Raw genomic sequence first — 24209 nt, forward strand, 5'->3', positions numbered from 1 at the left:
ATGATGATGATGATAGTCAAAAAAAAAAGGAAAGAAGAAATTCAATAAGTTTAGAACAAAAACCTAGGCTTGGGCTGATGAAGGAAAGTGGGAGCCTATCTGAATTCTCCAAATGCAAAAATAGCCTAATAAGAGGCAATTTCCTGGGGATCCAGAGTAATCACAAAAGAATTTAAAATATCATTCTGATTTTTGTTACCTTTCTTGTTGTCCAAACACTGTGCAAAACCACAAGCAACTCAGAACTTTGTTTCAGGGTAAAAAAAAAAAAGACTAGGAAATTTGTTAAGATATGAACATTTATAAAAGTTTAAGTTGCCAAGGAAGGGAAGCTAGCTGGTACAGTGGCTACAACACTGGGCTTGGAATGAGGGAGGCATCTTCCTGAGTTTAACTTACCCTGAGTAGTCTCTTGGCCCTGTTTGCCTTAGTTTCTCTTTTGTAAAATGAATCAGAAAAGGAAATGGCAAATCAACTCTAGTATCTTTGCCCAGAAAACCCCAAATGGGGTCAAGAAAAGTCAGATAGGGCTGAAACAATTCAGCAACAAAAATGTTGCCAAGAGCCTGTGGCCCTGAATTGTGACTCTACTCTGAACTTTGTAATTGACTAGGTAACTCCATTAGTAAAATTACCAGATCTAATATCCTAAGGGAAGACTTAACTGTCATGAATCAGTGGGAAAATTATGGCTCAGAGAAGGGAGGAGTCACCTAGCTAGTCAGAAGTAGAGCCTAACTCCTCCTGACTCCTAAACCAGCATTCATTTTGTTACTACACCCTTCTTTTCCAAGCAGCTCTGACAGTGGGAAACTTAAATTAGGAGTCATAGACTCTACTCTTGACTCTCTTTCAAAGTTACTATATGATTGACCTTGAGCAAACTACTGATAGGAGAGATCACAGAATCATAGATTGGGAGCCAGAAAGGTCCTTCTGGATCATCTAGTCTCCCCTCTCATCTTAAAGTTGAGGAGTCTTAGGCTGGGAGAAATTGGATAATTTGCCTAAAAATACACAGGTAGTAAGTGACCCAACTAGGATTCAAACTGGGATCATTGGACCCTAAATCTATTACCCTTTCTCCATCACCACTTGGGGCAGAGTAGGAACTTCAAATTTCAAGTTATCAATATGTATTTTCTGTTTTCCTAGAAAATATGCTTTGTTGTGGGGCAATCAAGGCTTGATGGCATCCCTATAATGCCTGCTGCTATTAGATTGTATGCCTTGACCTGAAAGGCAGAAGACCAAGCTTTTATCTCAACTCTTTTTCTGACTATATTTGGCAATTTGGGATGGCATGACAGAAGGACATGAAATGTGCAACACTTAATTTTTTTGTGACTCAGTTTCTTCTTTTTAAAAAGGGGCTATTTGGGAAGGCTGGCCCCTCAAGGGAGGACCATGAATGAACTAATTCCAATTCCATGACACTATCTCTCAATTTAACTAGCATAATTAGATTGATTCCCCAAGTCTACCGGATGACAGATGAGTCATTATAGAAACAAAGAAATATAAGGACTGAACAAGGGACAAACATTGATGTCTATGGTTGGAAGCCCAGGAGAGAGGGCAAAAGCATGTTTGAGTATGAAGGCATCAGGGCAAGGTGGTTTGAACATGGTATAGGACTGGGTACTATTTTGTTTGGTCTGAGAGGAAGATAGGGGAAAAATAGATTTCTCAGGACCAATCAATCAATCAATCACTCAGACATCTATTTAGAGCCTATTATGTGCCAGGTAGTGTGCTAAATTCCATGGATACAAAAAGACACAAAAGATAGTCCTCCTCAAGAAGCTTACAATCTAATAGGGGAATAAATAAATATATATATTAAAATAAATATAATGAAGAATTGAAATTTCCATTTATTCTTTCAATATGTTCTAGGACTAAAATAAAAACCAGCCATGCTTAGCCACATCTAAAAGGAAGCAACTCACCTACATAGATAATAACGTGTGGAAAAAAAGTAGAAAACCATGATGATTTTGATCAAATCTTCAAATATATCAGGAGCTGTCATGGGAAAACGGTCCCACACTTGTTCTGTATTGTTCCAGAAGAGAGAACTAAGACTGAGGAGCAGCAAATTGGAGGGAGAGAGATTTAAGATAAAGATAAGGGAGGACTTGCCTAATAATTCTAGATGCCCCACATTACAAAGAGCTTGCGCTTGAAGCAGAGATTCCCTATCACAGGAAATAGTTAAAAGGAGGTCAAGCAATGGTGGATGGTGGTGTTGTGGCATCAGTGGGCTATAGAACTTTAAGATCCCTTCCAATTAGAAGAAACTACAATTCTTAAAGTTCAAGTTGAGGTTTGTAAGGAATATAGTTGCCTAATCAAAGGAGTTCAAAGAAGCTTGGAAATTCCCAACAGGGAAACTAAGTTACCCTGTAAGTGTAAGATCAACAGTAACAACCCAAAGCCCTTTCCCCTGTCCCAGACTAGCACCAGTCCCTAGGTTCCAATTCCTTGTTCTTTCCCTCTAATGCTTATTCTGATATATTCTAGATTCAGCTAAGAATCTTCTAGGGAAAAAACAACCAGATTTTATTGGCTTAGGTCAGTCATTTTGGTCATGTCCAACTCTTCATGATCCCATTTGGAGTTTTCCTGGCAAAGATACTGGAGTGAGTTGCCATTTCCTTTTCCAGCTCATTTTACAGATGAGGACGCTGAGGCAAACAGATTTAAGTGACTTGCCCACAGTCACATAGCTAGTAAGTATATGAGGCTGGATTTGAACCCAGGAAGATGAGTCTTTCTGAGTTCAGGCCAGACACTCGCTCCATTGTGCCACATAGCTGCCCTGGATGCCATAGCAGCTATCCTTTTCCAACCAAGAACCCAGAAGACCTCACTTTTGTCCATCTTTCTCCCCTGACTACCCTTTATTTTGTAAGCATGTCTGATCAGTAAAGATAATTTGCTTTACTGTCTTCTTGTGAGCTTCTTTTTTCTTTCTATAGGATTTGGGTATCACAGGTTGTCCTTAATCTGTATTAATAAAATGCCATCTCCTCCACAAAGTTTTTTTTCGGATCCTTCCAGCTGAAAGTGATCTCTATCTCTTTAAAAAAACCTTACTGTTTTTCTTAGTATCAATTAAAAAAAAATAAACTCTTACCTTCTATCTTAAAATCAACACTATGTATCAGTTCCAAGGCAAGGAGTTTATGGGCTAGGCAACTGAGATTGAGTGACTTGCCCAAGGTCACATAGCCAGGAAGAGAATGAGGTCAGATTTGAACCCAGGACCTTCCATCTCCAGGCCTAGGTCTCTATCCACTGAATCACCTAGCTGCCCCATCTTTGTCTCTTCTAATTTGTTTAAGAGTTTTTTTGTCTGAACATCTGTCTTACTTTTTATCATAGTGGACTTTGTATCAGACTTTTTGAAATGCCTGGTTTATCCTCTCACTCCTCCTTTAAATTATGAGTTTCCAAAGGGCAGAAATTAAATTTTACTTCATCTTTATATCTTTTCATATTTAGCACAGGACCTCAAACAGAATAAAGATTTGCTGAATAGAATACTGTTATTTATTATTTTTCCTTAAAATCATAGAATCTCAGAGTTGGAAGGGAATTGAGAGACCATCTAATTCATTAATTTTACAATTTATTTAATAAAGTCATCCAACAAACTTAAAGATTTTGAGTGGAGAAGCCTACCACTTCCTGAGGTTTCCCATGCCACTTTGTTAGGAAGTTTTTCTTTTTCTTTTTTTTTAAAGTCCATCTTGGGTTGAGGGTCAGTCTGGTAAATACACATTTCTGCGTATTCTAAAAATAATAAGTTCTCATCCAGATGTGCTGAAGTTGTAGAGAGCAGAGGCTAAGTTGAGGACACTGGGGCGGTACCATCTGGAAGCCCAGGTCACCTCCAGGGAACACCCCAGCAGGAAGAGTCAGACTCAGTCTCTGTCCACATCTGGAAGAAAAGGCAAAACCAAAGTCTGCTTTCCAGATGTATAATGTAGCCATATGGGTATCAGTAAATATTGTGTTAATTGACCACATTTGCTCCCTTTTTTTCACTCAAATGGCAGACACAAGATTGACATGAATTAACAAATTAAATTCTATAGATATGGGCTAACCTCCTATGATGTACAAAATATGCTAAGAAAAACAAGACAGCTGTTGTCCCTGTGTCCAAGTTGCTTGTCCTTCATCATCATCATTGTGATCACCATGCCAACAAGTCACATTTCTATGGCATGCTACAAAGTGCTTTTCTCACAATTATTTAAGGCAGTCAGGGCAAATGATATTGTTCTCAGTTTACAAATGAGGAAACTGAGGCTGAAAGAAGTTCATCAATTTTTCCATGCTCACAGAATTAGTCAATTCCAGAGGCAGGACTTCACTCTAGACCCAATTTCATGTCTAATGTTTTTTCTACTATACTTTACTTCTGATCTGATTAATCTAAATTGTCTTGATGATGTTCAGAGTACCTGATCACTCACCACAGGCCCATGTGACTAACATGACAAAATATAGAAACCCCTTCTCATGGGCACCCACCATGTCAGTCCCTGGAACTGCTTTTTTCCTGCATCCTAAGTTTGATCCCAATAATAGTCAGTCTGTCAATAATCAGTTATTAAGCATTTATCACAGGGCAGCTAGGTGATGAAGTGGATAGAGTGTTGGTCCAGAATTCATCTTCCTAAGTTCAAATCTGGCCTCAGACATTTTGTGACCCTGGGCAAGTCACTTTACCCTGTTTACCTTAGTTTCTTAATCTGTAAAATGGGCTGGAGAAGGATATAGCAAACCATCCCAGTAATTTTTGCCAGAAAAACTCCAAATGGAGTTATGAAGAGTCAGACATGACTGAAAGGGCAGAGAAACAAATAGGCATTTGTGCATCAGGTGCTTTGCTAAGCACCGAAACCCTCCCTCCCAACCAGATAGATGGTGCTTGGTATAATTTCTCCCCTGCCTCAAAAGTAGTTTATGACCTCACTAACTGTTTTTTTTTAACCCTTATCTTATGTCTTAGAGTCAATACTAAGTATTGGTTCCAAGGCAAAAGAGTGCTAAAGGCTAGGTAATGGGGGTTAAGTGACTTGCCCAGGGTCACAAAGCTAGGAAGTATCTGAGGCTAGATTTGAACCCAGGACCTCCTGTATTTAGGCCCAGCTGTGCCATAACTAGTTTTTAATATGACTGAAAGTACATGATCTTGCTTAAGAGCCCGCATTGGAGAATTCTAGATTGCATGATCATGATTATACTCTGTAATCCTTTACTTTGTGATGCTAAAGACTGGTTCAGACTATGACTTATGACTCCTGTTACTAGAAACAATATAAAAACTGTACATTGAGGACTCTCACACCAGTAACAATCCCTGAAGCTGACAGATTCCAGACCAAGTTGCAGTACTGTTGAGATCTATGACATTGGATTTTCCAGGATTCCATCTCTTTGTGTAAGATTGCACTCTCACTCAAAGAAGATGAATTGCCAAAAAAGTGTACCAGCATTTGGGTCTTCTTGGAACTAGAAATGACTATGGGCTGAGGTGTACGGGTTCCTTTTGAGTATCCTTGCCAATAATAGCCTTAACCAAACAAATGGTGAGTGGGGATTCCTTTTAGGACTCAAGTCCACATTAAAGCCCTGAGTCCTCATGGAGTAGCTCAGAGAGACAAGGTATGTACACAAATGACGATAATGTAAATTAAAATGTTAGTACACAGGAGAGGTTCAAAAGATTAATGAAAGATCTTTGGATGGAGAAATCACTTCCAATGAGTGATGTACTGGGGAGGAGGGGGATTTGGGGTGGCTTTGTGGAAAAGGTGATATTTCAGTTGGACAAGGATTTCCACTGGTGGAGATGCAGAGTGGGGTTAGTCCATTTCAGGGCCAGGCAATCAAAAGCCTAAGTTGGGAGAGGGTCAGATGATAATGGGGAGGGGATGATAAGTAAGTGAGTTTAGATGTACTTGGGGAGTATTAGAAGGTAAGGATGAAAAAAATATGAGCACCAACCTTTTCGGTGCCAACCTTGTCAGCCCAGATCATTCTTTTACCAGCACTGGACATTATCCAAAGGGCTTTCACCCAATTCCTTATCTCCCCTGGTTACTAGATCATTTGGGAGATTTACAAATAGCAAATGTTACCGAGAATTTGTCAGGGGTAGATCATAGATTTGGAGCTGAAAAGGACGCTTAAAGATAATTTAGTCCAAGAGGTTCTCCTTTTCCATGCCACCTTTTCAGCTGAGTGAAACCTAGAGAGCCTTCTCAGAATGGTTTTTTTAAATACACAGGAATAATAAGGAAACTAATTATGTTGAAATAAAGTTTTCAAAATACTTTAGAAAATAAGTTCAGAAAACCAAACTTAAGGACCTCCATTTGATCCCATCCCATTATTTTATTGATAAGGAAAATGAGGCCCAGAAAAGATAAGTGAGTTGGTGACTTGAGTCGTAATCCAGGTCCTCTAATTCCTCATTCAGGTCTCTTTCCCCTACACTATGGAATGTAGTACGTAACTACAGCTAGGTGGTACAGGGGATAGAGTGCTGATCCTAAAGATCAGCAGAAGACTTGAGTCCAAATTCAGCCTTGGTCATTTACTTACTATGTGACCCTGGGTAAGCCATTTAACCCTGTTTGCTTCAGTTTTCTCTTTTGCAAAATGAGCTGGAGAAGGAAATGACAAATCATTCCAGCATCCTTTGCCAAGAAATACCCAAACGTGGCCATGAAGAGTAGAAAATAACTGACACAACTATATGGGAAATCAAACACTCAGCTGTCCCTTATCCAGCTTCAACTGAATCTTTGGTTCAACTCAATAAATACTTATTACATTCCTACTGGGTGATGAATAGAGCACTAGGAACAGGGGAGCTACAGAAAATAAAAGAGACAGTCTCTGACTTCATCAAATAATCAATCAATGATTAATTATTAAATACCCACTAAGATGTCAAGCACTATCTTTATGAGGCTTACAGAAAATATAATGAACAAAAACCCAAAACAAATAACAAATACCTATAATAAAAATAATACACATGAGGTATCCAAGTTGAGTATCAAGTACTTCACTGTAATTCAGGTAATATCAAGAGATGGAGAAGAAAGCATCCAGAATTTCATGAGGATTTCATGAGGAAGAGGACAGGGCCAAGAATCCGGATGTCTAGTTGGAGGAGAATGTGCGGAGGGGTTGCAGTTGTCACTGTTGTGAAGGGAACCCACATCAATGAGATAATTTCTCCATCCAAATATCAAAGATACAAAGTTACACTTTTGACCTGAGGGTGGAAAGATTAACAGGGTATAGGGAGAGAAAAGGCTCCGTGGAGGGGGTGTGAATGGTATTTTAGTTGGCTTTCAAAGAATATGTGGGATTCCAGCATGTGGGAGAGGAGATGCAGGGGATTTTGCACTCCAGGAACAAAGCTATCTTAATATAGTTTGAGTAAGAAAGAGGATGCCAGGATAAGGTGCAAGGAAGAAGCAGCAATCTCTTTTATATGTCACTTCTGTCGGCCAAGGTTTAGGGTAGACCCCTAGGATCACGATCCTAGCATCAGAGAGAAGGGCAAAGGTTCCTCAGAACCAGCCTTTAGTCATACCATTGGAAGTAGTGATGGCTGCCAAGACTGTTAGTGGCCATCCTGGACAATGGCTAATGCTTCTAAAGGAAAAAAATAACTGGCATAGCTACACATTTCAAGATGGAAGCTAGAAACTGGCAGAGAGAAAACAAAGCAAACTAGCTTTATTGAGGGGAAATACTCATAATACCAGGGGGCACTGTGAAGGAGCAAGGAAGTAGGTCAGGTTCACTGAGATGCCTGGTAAAAGGGGGCAGCAAAGAATGTTAATGCCCTATGGGTTTTTTAAAGGTTTCTTATCTGGGTCAAGAAGGACCAGTCATTGGGGGGAAAGAGGGTATGGAGTATCAGTTGTGACATTCTTCTCAGCAGCACATGGTATATTCACAAAGACTGACCATGTACAAGGTCATAAAAACATGGCAAACAAATGCAGAAAAACAGAAATAATAAATGCAACCTTTTCAGATCATAAGGCAGTAAAAATAATGATCAGTAAGGGTACATGGAGAGCCAAATAAAAAATTAATTGGAAATTAAATAACATGATTCTCCAAAATCAGTTAGCTAGAGAACAAATCAGAGAAACAATTAATAATTTCATTGAAGAAAATGACAATGATGAGACATCCTTTCAAACTCTATGGGATGCAGCCAAAGAAAAGTACTCAGCGGGAAATTTATATTCTTGAGTTCATATATTAACAAATTAGGGAGGGCAGAGGTCAATGAATTGGACATACAAATCAAAAAACTTGAAAGCAAACAAATTAAAGCCCCCCAGAAGAAAACCAAATTGTAGATCCTAAAAGTTAAGGGAGAAATTAGTAAAATCAAAAGTGAAAGAACTATTGAATTACTAAATAAGATTAGAAGCTGGTATTTTGAAAAAACAAACAAAATAGACAAAGTACTGGTCAATCTAATAAAAAAAGGAAAGAAGAAAACCAAATTAACAGTATCATAGATTAAAAGGGAGACCTCACCTCGAATGAAGAGGAAATTAAGACAATTATTAAAAACTATTTTGCCCAATTATATGGCAATAAATATGCCAATCTAGGTGATATAAATGAATATTTACAAAAATATAAATTGCCTAGGTTAACAGAAGAAAAAAATAGAATTCTTAAATAATCTTATATCAGAAAAAGAAATTAAACAGGCCATCAAAGAACTCCCTAAGAAAAAATCCCCAGGGCCTGATGGATTCACAAGTGAATTCTATCAAACATTCAAAGAACAGGTAATCCCAATACTATAAAAACTATTTGACATAATAAGCAAAGAGGAAGTTCTACCAAATTCCTTTTATGACACAAATATGGTACTGATTCCAAAGCCAGGCAGGTCAAAAACAGAGAAAGAAAATTATAGACCAATCTCCTTAATGAACATAGTTGCAAAAATCTTAAATAGGATACTAGCAAAAAGACTCCAGCAAGTGATCAGGAGGGTTATTCACTATGATCAGGTGGGATTTATAACAGGAATGCAAGGCTGGTTCAATATCAGGAAAACTGTCCACATAATTGACCACATCAACAAGCAAACCAACAAAAATCACATGATTATCTCAACAGATACAGAAAAAGCCTTTGACAAAATACAACACTTATTCCTATTGAAAACACTAGAAAGTATAGGAATAGAAGGGTCTTTCCTAAAAATAATAAACAGTATCTATCTAAAACCATAAGACAACATCATCTGCAATGGGGATAAACTAGATGCATTCCCAATAAGATCAAGAGTGAAACAAGGATGCCCATTATCATCTCTATTATTTAACATTGTACTAGAAACATTAGCAGTCACAATTAGAGAAGAAAAAGAAATTGAAGGTGTTAAAATTGGCAATGAAGAGACCAAACTATCACTCTTTGTGGATGATATGATGGTCTACTTAAAGGATCCTAGAGAATCAACTAAAAAGCTAGTGGAAATAATCAACAACTTTAGCAAAGTTGCAGGATACAAAATAAACCCACATAAGTCATCAGCATTTATATGTATCTCCAAAACATCTCAGCAGCAGGAGATAGAGAAATCCCATTCAAAATCACCATAGACAATACAAAATACTTAGGAATCTATCTGCCGAGACAAAAACAGGAACTATGTGAACACAACTACAAAACACTTTCCACACAACTAAAACTAGATCTGAGCAATTGGAAAAACACTAACTGCTCATGGGTAGGACAAATTAACATAATAAAAATGGCAATCCTACCCAAATTTATCTATTTATTTAGTGCCATACCCATTGAACTTCCAAAAAACTTTTTTTATTGAATTAGAAAAAAACATAATAAAGTTCATTTGTAAGAACAAAAGATCAAGGATATCCAGGGAAATAATGAAAACAAAAATTCAAAGGAAGGTGGCCTTGCAGTACCAGATCTCAAACTATACTATAAAGCAGTGGTCATCAAAACAATTTGGTACTGGCTAAGAGACAGAAAGGAGGATCAGTGGAATAGACCTGGGGTAAGTGACCTCAGCAAGACCGTCTATGATAAACCCAAAGATCCCAGCTTTTGGGACCAACATCAACTATTTGATAAAAACTGCTGGGAAAATTGGAAGACAGTGTGGGAGAGATTAGGCTTGTATCAATACCTTACACCCTACACCAAGATAAACTCAGAATGGGTGAATGACTCGAACATAAAGAAGGAAACTATAACTAAATTATATAAACACAGAATGGTATACATGTCAGACCTTTGGGAAGGGAAAGATTTTAAAACCAAGCAAGACTTAGAAAGAATCACAAAATGTAAAATAAATAATTTTGACTACATCAAATTAAAAAGTTTTTGTAGAAACAAAACCAATGTAACCAAAATTAGAAGGGAAATAACAAATTGGGAAATAATCTTCATAACAAAAACCTCTGACAAAGGTCTAATTACTCAAGTTTATAAAGAGCTAAATTAATTGTACAAAAAAATCAAGCCATTCTCAAACGGATATATGGGCAAGGGACATGAACAGGCAATTTTCAGTTAAAGAAATCAAAACCATTAATAAGCACATGAAAAAGTGTTCTAAATCTCTTATAATCAGAGAGATGAAAATTAAAACAACTCTGAGGTATCACCTCACACCTAGCAGATTGGCTAACATGACAACAACAGAAAGTAATGAATACTGGAGAGGGTGTGGCAAAGTTGGGACATTAATTCATTGCTGGTGGAGTTGTGAATTGATCCAACCATTCTGGAAAACAATTTAGAACTGTGCCCAAAGGGCACTAAAAGACTGTCTGCCCTTTGACCCAGCCATAGCACTGCGGGGTTTGTACCCCAAAGAGATAATAAGGAAAAAGACATGTACAAGAATATTCATAGCTGGGCTCTTTGTGGTGGCAAAAAATTGGAAAATGAGGGGATGCCCTTCAATTGGGGAATGGCTGAACAAATTGTGGTATATGTTGGTGATGGAATACTACTGTGCTCAAAGGAATAATAAAGTGGAGGAACTCCATGGGAACTGGAATGACCTCCAGGAATTGATTCAGAGCAAGAGGAGCAGAACCAGGAAAACATCGGACACAGAGATGGATACACTGTGGCACAACAGAACATAGTGGACTTCTCAATTAATGGCAATGCAGTGATCCTGAATGACTTGGAGGGATTTATGAGAAAGATGCTATCCACAATCAGAGGAAAATTTGTGGAAGTAGAAACACAGAAGAAAAACAACTGCTTGATCACATGGATCGAGGGGATATGATTGGGGATGTAGACTCTAAATGATCATCCTAATGCAAACACCAACAACATGGAAATAGGTTCTGATCAAGGACACCAGTGGAATTGCACATCAGCTATGGGAGGGGTGGGGGGAGATGAGGGCGGAATAGAAAATGATTTTCGTAACCAAGGAATAATGTTTGAAATTGACCAAATAAAAAAGTAATGATAAAAAGAAAAAAAAAAGAGTTCAAGTTGTGCCGAATCATGCTCAAGGTGATGCCTAATTGATATTTAAAGTTCCTCTTTGAGCGAAATATAAGCCTTATTTTAGCTGTGTAAGTCAGGAGATTCTGGCTTCCTCATACTGAAGTTCTGTACTGACAATGGTAGAGACGCAAACATGGAAAAGCCCAAGGTGAGGCTGGGGTTGAGGAAGACTGAATAGTACAGTTTTGCTGGAGTTAGAATACAGTAATATTTGATAAAGCAAGGAGACTAGGTTGAACTGAAGGTTTCAAATACCAACATAATCACTTTGAACTTTACTTGGTAAACAATAAAAGGAGCCATTGGACAGTTTTTTTTAAACTCTTACCTTCCATCTTGGAATCAATACTGTGTATTGGTTCAAAGGCATAAGAGTGGTGAGGGCTAGGCAATGGGGGTCAAGTGACTTGCCCAGGGTCACACAGCTGGGAAGTGTCTGAGGCCAGATTTGAACCTAGGACCTCCTGTCTCTAGACATGGCTCTCAATCCACTGAGCTACCCAGCTGTGCCTCCCATTGGACAGTTTTGAGCAGGGGAGTGACCTAAAAATATCTTTGCACAAGGAAGATAATCTGGTTCTAGTTGGAGGTGGGATAGGATAGATGCAAGAAGGCATTTTCCATCTATTGTTAACATTACACAACCAGCACCTGTTTATATACTATTATACCCTTGAATTATATCATGTATGGTAGCATTGTTTCCCCAGCTAGAATTCTCTAAGATCAGAGGCCTGGCATATAGTAGATATTTAATGAATGCTTGTTGACTGATCAATCACAGCTATTTTTCTCTGACAAGTCTGGAAACAACTTCACAAAAGGAGCTTAAATGTCAACTCTTAAAAAAACTGTCTCCTCTTAAGCCAATCTGGAACATGTACTATTCTCTCCTGCCTCCATGTTTCTCTTTATACTTTTTCCAGTGAATCAAGAGCCCTTTCTCCCTTATTCACCTGTTGTGTTCCTATTCAGCCTTCAATCCCCTCAGCTACCATTCCCTTATCCCATGGCCCAATCAGTAACAACCTGGAACTGGGAAGACTCTCCTTCCCTCTCTCTCTCCCTTTACCTAGCACTTTTTTCCCTGTTTCCAGAGTATATTATGTTACGACATCTAATGTTAATCATTAGTGCTTGCTTCATTCCCCTACTAACTTAAAATCTCCATGTGGCCAACAGTTACAGTTTATCTAAATTTTGGCTTTCTTATACTGCCAGGACAACTGTTCTGCATATAGTCAGTGCTTCAATGAATTGTTTCTGGATTCCCACATTCCCTGCTCTTTTCCATGATCTCATAACACCGTGTATTCTAATTCAATCTTTATTAAGCACCCAGGATGCATTAAAGTGCTGTTGCTAAGTGCTGGGAGCACAAAGATAAAAAAGTAGTCTTTGCCTTCCAGATGCTTATATTCTAAAGGAGGGACAGAAATAAAATATGCACCTAAATAATAAGTAAATACACATGAGGGAATTGGAAGAACTAAATCTGGGGAGATTGGAGAAGACTTCAAAGGTTTCAACTGAGCTGGAACTCTGAAAGTCAAAATGCTGCAGCGGAAGTTTGAGAAGACATTCTCAGTATAGGTTCAGTCTTGTGAAGGGACAGACAGACATAGAGGATGGAATGTCAAGTTTGAGGAACAGCATATAGATCACAGGATCATACATTTAAAGTTTAGAGACCTCTGGCCTGGCACTCGATCCACTGCACTATCTAGGGAAAACTAAAGATTTTTGAGCTGGAAAGTAGCATAGTTAAATCTATCTATTCTTTAAGAAGATTATTTTGACAACAGTATGGGGGATGGATTGGAGGAAAAAAAGTTAGGAGGCCTATATATATATGTGTGTGTATATATGTATATGTGTTTATATGTTATATATACACATATGTATGTGTATCCATGCATAACTATTACACACACACTCACAGTAGGACCCCATATATCTGCTGATTCAGTATCCTCTGATTCAGTTACTCATAATTAACCCTGGGGGAAAATGAAAAAATTAGAAAAATCCAAAAAATAAAAAAATAAATATAAATTTCAAACAGCTAGTATAGGCTGCAACATGGTAAAGTCAGCCAGCTTAGTACATGACTCAGAAAGACAGACAGAAAGAGAGAGAGTTATCTGTCCATTTTTAAGAGGATCAATGATAGTCTGGGTGAAATCTCAGCTTGGGCATGAATTGGATTTAAGTGAGCCAGAGTTGCACAAAGTTCTCAGACTCACTCGTTCTTCCAGAATCATTGAAGTTCAGTGGCAAGAAAAAAGTCAGGACAACTGGTGATGTTCCAGGTTTTAGTGAATGATCTTGGCATCTTGGATGTCTGACCAAGCTCTAAGAGCTCCACCCCTGCTTCAGCTGCCTTCATGGCTGATGTTATAAACTTTTATAATCTTCACATGCTTGGGGAAGACACACACCTAATTCGCCAATGGGTTTGTGGCCCTTCAGTTACTCACAATCTCATTTAGCCCATTTGCTGGGATGGTTTTACTAGGATGTGATTGCTGTCCATGCTACCGTTTCTTGGAGCTACAGGTGAGAATTGAGTGCCATGTGGACACCAAAGGTGGATGAGAAGCCCTGAAAAGGGCTTAGCAAGCCTTCTCACCAAAAAGACTAGTCCTCTTTGAACACCCTTATACCTAAGAGAGTACAATACTCTCTAATAATGAAAATGTACTTTATTATTATTGTGTTGAATGTTGGTGTCTTACCATGTGTTTATCATTTAAACTTTATTACAGGTATGTATGTACAGGAAAATCAAATTATGCAATAGGTGAAATTTGCTTATTTCACACTGTCATCCATCCATAGGTCTTAGAATCTATCTCCCATGTATACAGAGACCCTACTCCTCTGTGTGTGTGTGTGTGCATGCATGAACATATGTGTATGCGTGTATAGTTCAGTGAAAAAGATGATGAAAGCCCAAATGGAAAAAATGGTAGTATGATTGTAGAGTAGTAGAGGTTGGAAGAGCCGATGTAGAGGTGAAACTTGGTGACTGATTAAATGGGGTCAAGAGTTAAGGATGAACGAGGTTGCTATCCGGGGTAATTGAAAGGACTGTGATACTGTCCACAAAAATGGGTAAATTGAGAGGAGGACAAGTTTTGGGGAAAAGACAATAAGTTCCATTTTGGACATAATCTAAGGTGCCTATAAGGACAGCTATTTGGAGTTATTTAACAGGCATTTGGCAATGCAGGGCTAGATGTAAAGAGTCCAAACTGGGGCCATATGTTTGTATATATGTGTGGTATGGTATAATTAGATTTCTCTCCCTAGAACTCTAAATCCCAGCTTCCCATGTTCCTTCTCATGTTATGTGCTAACGTAGGGAAGATATAAGTTTTGTGTAGCCCCACCTCTCTCTCTTTTCTCCTGATCGTGGTTTGTGGAGGTGGGGCTTTATGCCAGGCAGGAGAATCTACACATGTGGGTTTACTTGTTGTTAGATAATTAGGTTTGAACTTCTATTTATTTTAGTTTATGCTCTTTCTACTTCAAGTGATTATTAATAAACTTTATAAAATATAATACTTGGAATTGGATATTAATTTAAATCTTACAATAGATATGTATATACATACATATAGGGCTTCAACAGGCTGTCTAAACCTTGTGAAGGTAGCCATCGGGTCGTAGACCCCTGGTGAACTAAGGCTTTGCTCACCCAGCATGTGAAGACTGCTTTGGCCGAACGGATGGAAGAAACCAATAAGAAGGTTCAACAGCTGAGAGGGCAACGCAGCAAAGCACTGTGGAGGGCTTAGGGCTTGTTGGAGCACAAAAGACAACATGGTCATCCAATGCAGCTGAGGAAGTCTCCAGGCGTAAGGATTTTTTGTGCCACTGGACCCAGGCTTCCAACGTGAGAGAGTGGGACTGTCTCTGTGCACCGACTTTTCCACTTAAATCTCCTTCACGCACAAGTGTTTTTGTGCACACTCATCTACATCACAGATGAAAGTGCACAAAGACAATCGTCATCCTCGGTTACCAAGAGACTGCTACTATTACTATTACATGAGTTATCTATATATAACAAGGGTATTTAACTTGGAATCTCTGAACTTTATTTTAAAAAATATTTTGATAACTATTTCATTATAATTGGTGTCATTTGTAACCCCATGCATTTTATTTTATACATTTAAAAACATTCTGAGGAGTCCATAAGCTTTGCCAGACTGTCAAAAGATATTTAAGATTGTCTGATGTAGATGATGCAAACTAATAGGAATGAATGAGATTTCCAAGGGAGAGAGTACAGAGAGAAGGGAAGAAAGCCCAGGACAGAGCCACAGGGAACAGTTATACATAGCCAAGAGGACATGGGTACATGATCCAGGAAAAGGACAGAGAAGGAGGGAGGAGGACAACCCAGGGGAACGGCATTATAGAAACGAAGAGAGGAGAGAATATGTAAGAGGAGGGGACAATCAATAGAGTCTATAGTGGCAGGTAGGTCATTCAAGTGGATAAAAACTAAGCAAAAAGTCATGGATGGGGTTTAGCAGTTAATGAGATGGCCAGTAACCACAGAGAGAGCCCTTTCAGTTATGCAGGGTTGAAAGCTAGATTGCAAAGGGTTGAAAAGTAAGTGGGAAGTGAGAAAGTACAAGAAGTAAGTGTGGCAACTTTTTTTTTCTAGAAGCTTACTTGTGAAAGGAGCTTGTAGTATCTTTATCTTACTATATGTTTAATCTTCCTACAAGATTGTGAAACTATCTTCTTTTATTTATCCTTGTATCTTACCTGTAGCATCTAGAACAATGCACATAGATAAAAATGAATGAAGGGATCAATTGATTTCTTGTATGAACATGGGTATAATCTGAATCTGCACTTTTCACACAGAAGAGGAAGTCTGGGAAATGTAATTTGTTAAGTAGGTTTTGTGGGAGCTTGCTTAATCTATATTAGCATCTGACTTTCACCTTTCCGTAACATCTGGGTTAGTGGAAATTTGGCAAAGGAGATGTTCCTAGACTGAGTAACTATCTCTCAATCCATGCCTTCAGGAATGTTCTCTTGACCACTGCATTTCCTAGGGTACAAAAGGCTGCTCTGGAAATAGATCAAAATCTTCAAACCTCTATGGTTGGTTTAAGAGAGTAGATGCATCAACATCTGGAAACCAGCAGATATAGGTCAAATGATACTCTGATGTGGAAAGTGATGCAGCTGGCAAGTGCCCATAATGACAAGGAAATACAATATCAGGTCCCCAACACCCTCAGTATTTTCACTCTGTTTAATCAGGCTGTAGGAGAGACCTAAGACCCCTTTCAACTACAATAACCTCCAAAGACATTATCGACATCTGGAATAGATTAGGCAACTAAAGACAAGAATATGGTTCAAGGATTATAGGTTATAGAAATATGGTAAAAACAACATCTACATATTGCTTAGGGTTTAAAAAAGATTTCTTTACAGCAACTCTATAAGTCAAATAGTAAAATATCACTACAAAACTTGGCATGGTATATTAAATAGCATGCTGGAGCTGAAGACTCATGCTTCAGATTCTTCATAGATGTGTGATCACAGAGTCTCTTAACCTCTCCAAAAGCATCTTCATCACAGGTTTGCCATGGGAGCAAAATAATGACGAAATAATGTACAGCACTTTTCAAGCTTCAAAATGTTTTATATATGTGTACACAAATACTTAATATTATCCCCCATTTTATAAATGAAGAAACTAAGGGGAAGAGAGATGAGGTATATGGGCTATAGTTTCTCAGTCACAGTTAATTGCAGTTGGGATTTGAACTCAGATCACCTATTTCAAATTCAGTGCTCAGTACTATAGAATGAATCAAGTTCCCTCTTAAGTATTCTCTTCTTTAGGTTAAACACCCCTCATCCTCTTGGTTTCTTTACCCAATTCTCTTATTTCCTATAATCCAGGCCCCTAGAAATCTTTCAGTCATAATCATGGTGTCCTAACTAGGGCTTCATCCCAGGGCTGCAAAATTCAAGGACCCCGATAACACTAAACTTCTTAAGTAGTGAAGAATCTTAAAAACCTAATTAATAAGAATAATGAGTTAAAATAAGAAGCTACTAGATGATATACCTTTCCAGCAATTGTACTCCAGATGAGATTTCACCTTTGTCCAGCTCTACCCTGTCACTCCACCTCCTCAGAAATGGTTGCAAGGTGTCTAGAAGGCAGAGACCCAAGAGATCCCCGATCTAAGTTCTCGGTGTCCTGACTAAGTGTACTTCAGGGTTTCTTCCTTTGTGGTGTCTTGTGTTCTTAGGTTTCCCTCTCCCCAACTGAAGTAAATTTGAAGCTATATGTAGAGAAAACAATCTTAGCTGTCAAAATTAACTGTCATATCTCTGTTATGCTGAAAGCTCTCTCGACAGTTGGTCACTGTCCTTCCTAAAATTATAGAGTCAGAACTGATATATACATCATACCTCCTCTAATTAGAGATGGTTTATCTTTTTTTTTAATTTTAAACATTATTTTATTTGGTCATTTCCAAACATTATTCACTGGAAACAAAGATCATTTTCTTTTCCTCCCCGCCCCCCCCCACTCCCACCACCTTTCCCTCTCCCATAGCCGACGCACGATTCCACTGGTTATCACATGTGTTCTTGATTTGAACCCATTTCCCTGTTGTTGGCATTTGCATTAGAGTGTTCATTTAGAGTCTCTCCTCAGTCATATCCCCTCAACCCCTGTAATCAAGCAGTTGCTTTTCATCGGTGTTTTTACTCCCACAGTTTATCCTCTGCTTGTGGATAGTATTTTTTAGATCCCTGCACATTGTTCAGGGACATTGCATTGACACTAATGGAGAAATCCATCACCTTCGATTGTACCACAGTGTATCAGTCTCTGTGTACAATGTTTTCCTGGTTCTGCTCCTTTCGCTCTGCATCACTTCCTGAAGGTTGTTCCACTCTCCATGGAATTCCTCTACTTTATTATTCCTTTTAGCACAATAGTATTCCATCACCAACATATACCACAATTTGTTCAGCCATTCCCCAATTGAAGGGCATCCCCTCATTTTCCAATTTTTGGCTATCACAAAGAGTGCAGCTATGAATATTCTTGTACAAGTCTTTTTCCTTATTATCTCTTTGGGGTACAAACACAACAGTGCTGTAGTTGGATCAAAGGGCAGACAGTCTTTTATCACCCTTTGGGCATAGTTCTAAACTGCCCTCCAGAATGGCTGGATCAATTCACAACTCCACCAGCAATGAATTAGTGACCCCACTTTGCCACATCCCCTCTAGCACTTATTACTTTCTGTTGCTGTCATGTTAGCCAATCTTCTAGGTGTGAGGTGATACCTCAGAGTTGTTTTGATTTTCATCTCTCTGATTATAAGAGATTTAGAACACTTTTTCATGTGCTTATTAATAGTTTTGAGTTTTTTGGCTGAGAACTACCTGTTCATGTCCCTTGCCCATTTATCAATTGGAGAATGGCTTGATTTTTTTGTACAATTGATTTAGTTCTTTGTAAATTTGAGTAATTAAACCTTTGTCAGAGGTTTTTGTTATGAAGATTGTTTCCCAATTTGTTGCTACCCTTCTGATTTTAATTACATTGGTTTTGTTTGTACAAAAACTTTTTAATTTGATGTATTCTAGATTATTTATTTTGCATTTTGTAACTCTTTCTAAGTCTTGCTTGGTTTTGAAGTCTTTCCCTTCCCAAAGGTCTGACATGTATGCTATTCTGTGTTCGCCTAATTTTCTTATAGTTTCCTTCTTAATGTTCAAGTCTTTCACCCATTTTGAATTTATCTTGGTGTAGGGTGTGAGGTGTTGATCTAAACCTAATCTTTCCCACACTGTCCTCCAATTTTCCCAGCAGTTTTTATGAAATAGTGGATTTTTGTCCCCAAAGCTGGGATCTTTGGGTTTGTCATATACTGTCTTGCTGAGGTCGCTTGCCTCCAGTCTATTCCACTGATCCTCCTTTCTGTCTCTTAGCCAGTACCAGATTGTTTTGGTGACCTCTGCTTTATAATATAGTCTGAGATCTGGGACTGCAAGGCCTCCTTCCTTTGTATTTTTTTTCAGTATTTTCCTGGATATCCTTGATCTTTTGTTCTTCCAAATGAACTTTGTTATGGTTTTTTCTAAATCAGTAAAAAAAGTTTTTGGAAGTTCCATGGGTATGGCACTAAATAGATAGATGAGTTTGGGTAGGATGGTCATTTTTAATATATTGGCTCGTCCTGCCCATGAGCAGTTAATGTTTTTCCAATTGTTCAAGTCTAGTTTTAGTTGTGTGGAAAGTGTTTTGTAGTTGTGTTCATATAGTGCCTGTGTTTGTCTCGGGAGATAGATTCCTAAGTATTTTATTTTGTCTAAGGTAATTTTGAATGGGATTTCTCTTTCTAGTTCTTGCTGCTGAGCTGTGTTGGAATTATATAGAAATACTGATGACTTATGTGGGTTTATTTTGTATCCTGCAACTTTGCTAAAGTTGTTGATTATTTCGATTAGCTTTTTGGTTGAATCTCTAGAATTCTTTAAGTAGACCATCATGTCATCTGCAAAGAGCGATAATTTGGTCTCCTCCTTGCCTATTTTAATGCTTTCAATTTCTTTTTCTTCTCTAATTGCTACTGCTAGTGTTTCTAATACAATGTCAAATAATAGAGGTGATAATGGGCATCCTTGTTTCACTCCTGATCTTAATGGGAATGGATTTAGTTTATCCCCATTGCAGATGATGTTGTCTTATGGTTTTAGATAGATACTGTTTATTATTTTTAGGAAAGACCCTTCTATTCCTATGCTTTCCAGTGTTTTTAATAGGAATGGGTGTTGTATTTTATCAAAGGCTTTTTCTGCATCTATTGAAATAATCATGTGATTTTTGTTGGTTTGCTTGTTGTTATGGTCAATTATGTGGATGGTTTTCCTAATATTGAACCAGCCCTGCATCCCTGGGATAAATCCTACTTGATCATGGTGGATGACCTTTCTGATCACTTGCTGGAATCTTTTTGCTAGTATCCTATTTAAGATTTTTGCATCTATATTCATTAGGGAGATTGGTCTATAATTTTCTTTCTCTGTTTTTGGCCTGCCTGGCTTTGGAATTAGTACCATGTTTGTGTCATAAAAGGAGTTTGGTAGAACTCCCTCTTTGCTTATTATGTCAAATAGTTTGTATAGTATTGGTTAGCTGTTCTTTGAATGTTTGATAGAATTCACTGGTGAATCCATCAGGCCCTGGGGATTTTTTTCTTAGGAAGTTCTTTGATGGCCTGTTGGATTTCTTTTTCTGATATGGGATTATTTAAGAAATCTATTTCTTCTTCTGTTAGTCTAGGCAATTTATATTTTTGTAAATATTCATCCATATCACCTAGGTTGGTATATTTATTGCCATATAGTTGGGCAAAGTAGTTTTTAATAATTGCCTTAATTTCCTCTTCATTGGAGGTGAGATCCCCCTTTTCATCCTTGATGCTGTTAATTTGCCTTTATTCTTTCCTTTTTTTAAATTAGATTGACCAGTACTTTGTCTATTTTGTCTGTTTTTTAAAGTACCCGCTTCTAGTCTTGTTTATTAGCTCAATAGTTCTGTCACTTTCGATTTTATTAATTTCTCCCTTAATTTTTAGGATCTCAAGTTTGGTTTTCTTCTGGAGGGTTTTAATTTGTTCCTTCTCAAGTTTTTTGATTTGCATTTCCAATTCCTTGATCTCTGTCCTCCCTAATTTGTTAATATATGCACTCAGGGATATGAATTTTCCTCTAAGTACTGCCTTGGCTGCATCCCATAAGGTTTGAAAGGATGTCTCACCATTGTCACTTTCCTCAATGAAATTATTAATTGTTTCTATGATTTCTTCTCTAACTAACCGATTTTAGAGTATCATATTACTTAATTTCCAATTAAATTTTGATTTGGCACTCCATGTACCCTTACCGATCAATATTTTTATTGCCTTGTGATCTGAAAAGGCTGCATTTATTATTTCTGCTTTTCTGCATTTGAGTGCCATGTTTCTGTGACCTAGTGTATGATCTATTTTTGTGAATGTGCCATGTGGTGCTGAAAAGAAGGTGTATTCCTTTTTGTCCCTATTTATTTTTCTCCATATGTCTATTAACTCTAATTTTTCAAAGATTTCATTCACCTCTTTTACCTCTTTCTTATTTATATTTTGGTTTGATTTATCTAAATTTGATAGTGGTTGGTTTAAGTCTCCCACTAATATGGTTTTACTGTCTATTTCCTCCTTCAATTCTCCTAGTTTCTCTATTAAAAATTTGGATGCTATACTATTTGGTGCGTACATGTTGATTAGTGATATTTCCTCATTGTCTATACTCCCTTTTAACAGAATATATTTACCTTCCCTATCTCTTTTGATTAGGTCTATTTGTGCTTTGGCTTTGTCAGACAGCATGATTGCAACTCCTGCCTTCTTTCTATCAGTTGAGACCCAAAAGGTCTTACTCCAACCTTTAATTCTAACCTTGTGAGTGTCTACCCGCCTCATATGTGTTTCTTGAAGACAACAAATGGTAGGGTTTTGGGTTCTAATCCAATCTGTTATTTGTCTACGTTTTATGGGTGAGTTCATCCCATTCATGTTCAAAGTTATGATTGTCATTTGTGGATTTGCTGGCATTTTGATATCTTCCCTTAGTTCTGACCTTTCTTCTTTAGCTATCTCCTTTTGAACCAGTGATTTACTTTAGGTCAGTCCCCCTAGTTCCCTCCCTTGAGATGCTTCACTTTCTAGCCCCTCCCTTTTTATGCTCCCTTCCCCTCCCCCCTCTCCTTCCCTCCCTTTTTATACTCTCTCTCCCCCCACCCCCTCCTTAATTTTCCTTTCTTTCTTTCCCTGTTGGATAAGATAGAATTCAGGATCCCACTGGATCTAGATGTTCTTCCCTCTCAGATTTGATTTCACTGAGAGTAAGGTTTAAGTAATTCTACTTCACGCTCTCTTCCTCTCCTTCTCATATGAGAGTTCTTCCCCTCCCCTTCCCATGTGTATCTTTATATGGGAAAGATTATTCTATTAAGTCCCCCCCTATTTCTTGAAGTAAATCTTAGTATTATCGACAGTTCCCCACCTCCCTTTTCCTTTCTTTGCCCCCACTTTCCCCAAATCTTCTTAATGCCCCAATCTTTCCCTATGCATGTTTCTTCTAATTACTCTTATGATGCATACAATTTTTGAGAGTTACACAAAATATTTTCCCCACATATTAATATATATATAATTTGATGTAAATGTAGTCCTTATAGAAGAGAGTTTGACTTAAAGAAAAAGATAAGATTTATCTCCTTTTCCCTTTCTTTCATATTTACCTTTTCATGTTTCTTTTGCTTTCTGTGCTTGGATATCAAATTTTCCACTAAGTTCTGGTCTTTTCTTAGCAAATGCTCGGAAATCTTCTATTTTGTTGAATGCCCATACTTTCCCCTGGAAGTATATAGTCAGTTTTTCTTGGTAGTTGATTCTTGGTTGGCGACCCAGCTCTCTTGCCTTTCTAAATATCGTGTTCCATGCTTTGTGGTCTCTTAGTGTGTTAGCCGCTAAGTCCTGTGTGATCCTTATGGGAGCCCCCCTATATCTGAAGCTCCTCTTCTTGGCTTCTTGTAGGATTTTCTCCTTTTCTTGGAAGCTCTTGAATTTGGCAATTACATTCCTAGGGGTTGTCTTTTGGGGATTTAGTATAGAGGGTGTTCTATGAACCCTTTCTATTTCTATTTTACCCCCTTGCTCCAGAACGTGTGGGCAATTTTCTTTTATAATCTCCTGTAGAATAACATCGAGTTTATTGTTTATCTCTGGTTTTTCTGGGAGACCAATAATTCGGAGGTTGTCTCTTCTTCCTCTGTTTTCCAAGTCTGTGACCTTTTCAGTGAGATATTTTATATTTTCTTCTAATTCATTAATTTTTTGGCTTTGCTTTATTGATTCTTGCTGTTTTATGATCTCACTTTCTTCAAGTTGCTTAATTCTGGTCGTTAGGGACTGGTTTTGCTTATCAGCTTTGTCTGCCCTTCTATTGGATGCTTCCAGCTCTTTTTCCAATTGAGCAGTCTTATCTGTCAGACTCCTGATCTCTTTCTCGCATTTTTCTTTCCAGGTTTCCATCTTTTGGGTAAGCTCCAGTTTGAGATCTTCCAGAGCTTCTTGATAGTTTCCATTTTGGGAGGCATGTTCTGATTTTTTTTGGATTTCATCCTCATTCTCTTCTTTTCCTTGGGTACTTCCACCATAAAAGTTTTCAATAGTCACCTTTTTCCCTTTCTTCCTGGAGGCTTGATTTTGGGCCATGTGAGCCATCCCTTTGGTGGTTTTATTCCCCTTTCCTTTTTGGTCTGGGGTCTGGGTGATATGGGTGGGTTTTCTGTGAATTTAGGTTGTCTCAGAGTAGTTCTTCCCCACCTCTGAGGTTTCTTAGAGCGCAGGCCCCTGTTCTCAGCGCAACCACCCAGGTGATCAGCTCCGCCCAGATAATCAGCACATGGTCTGCCCCTGGTGTTTAGCTCCGCCCAGATGCTCAGCGCAACTGCCCCGAGTACAGCTCCCTGGGCCCCCTGTGCTCAGCGCAGG

At 38.2% G+C, this 24209-nt stretch overlaps 1 protein-coding gene across 4 annotated transcripts in view; it reads right to left on the reverse strand.

The window, feature by feature from the left end:
• EVL (Enah/Vasp-like) overlaps positions 1–24209 on the reverse strand; it is a 272883-nt gene that overhangs the window by 190195 nt on the left and 58479 nt on the right. The gene's annotated exons all lie outside the window — the stretch shown is intronic.

Source organism: Monodelphis domestica, chromosome 1 (assembly GCF_027887165.1).
Source record: "Monodelphis domestica isolate mMonDom1 chromosome 1, mMonDom1.pri, whole genome shotgun sequence".
Lineage (NCBI taxonomy): Eukaryota > Metazoa > Chordata > Mammalia > Didelphimorphia > Didelphidae > Monodelphis > Monodelphis domestica.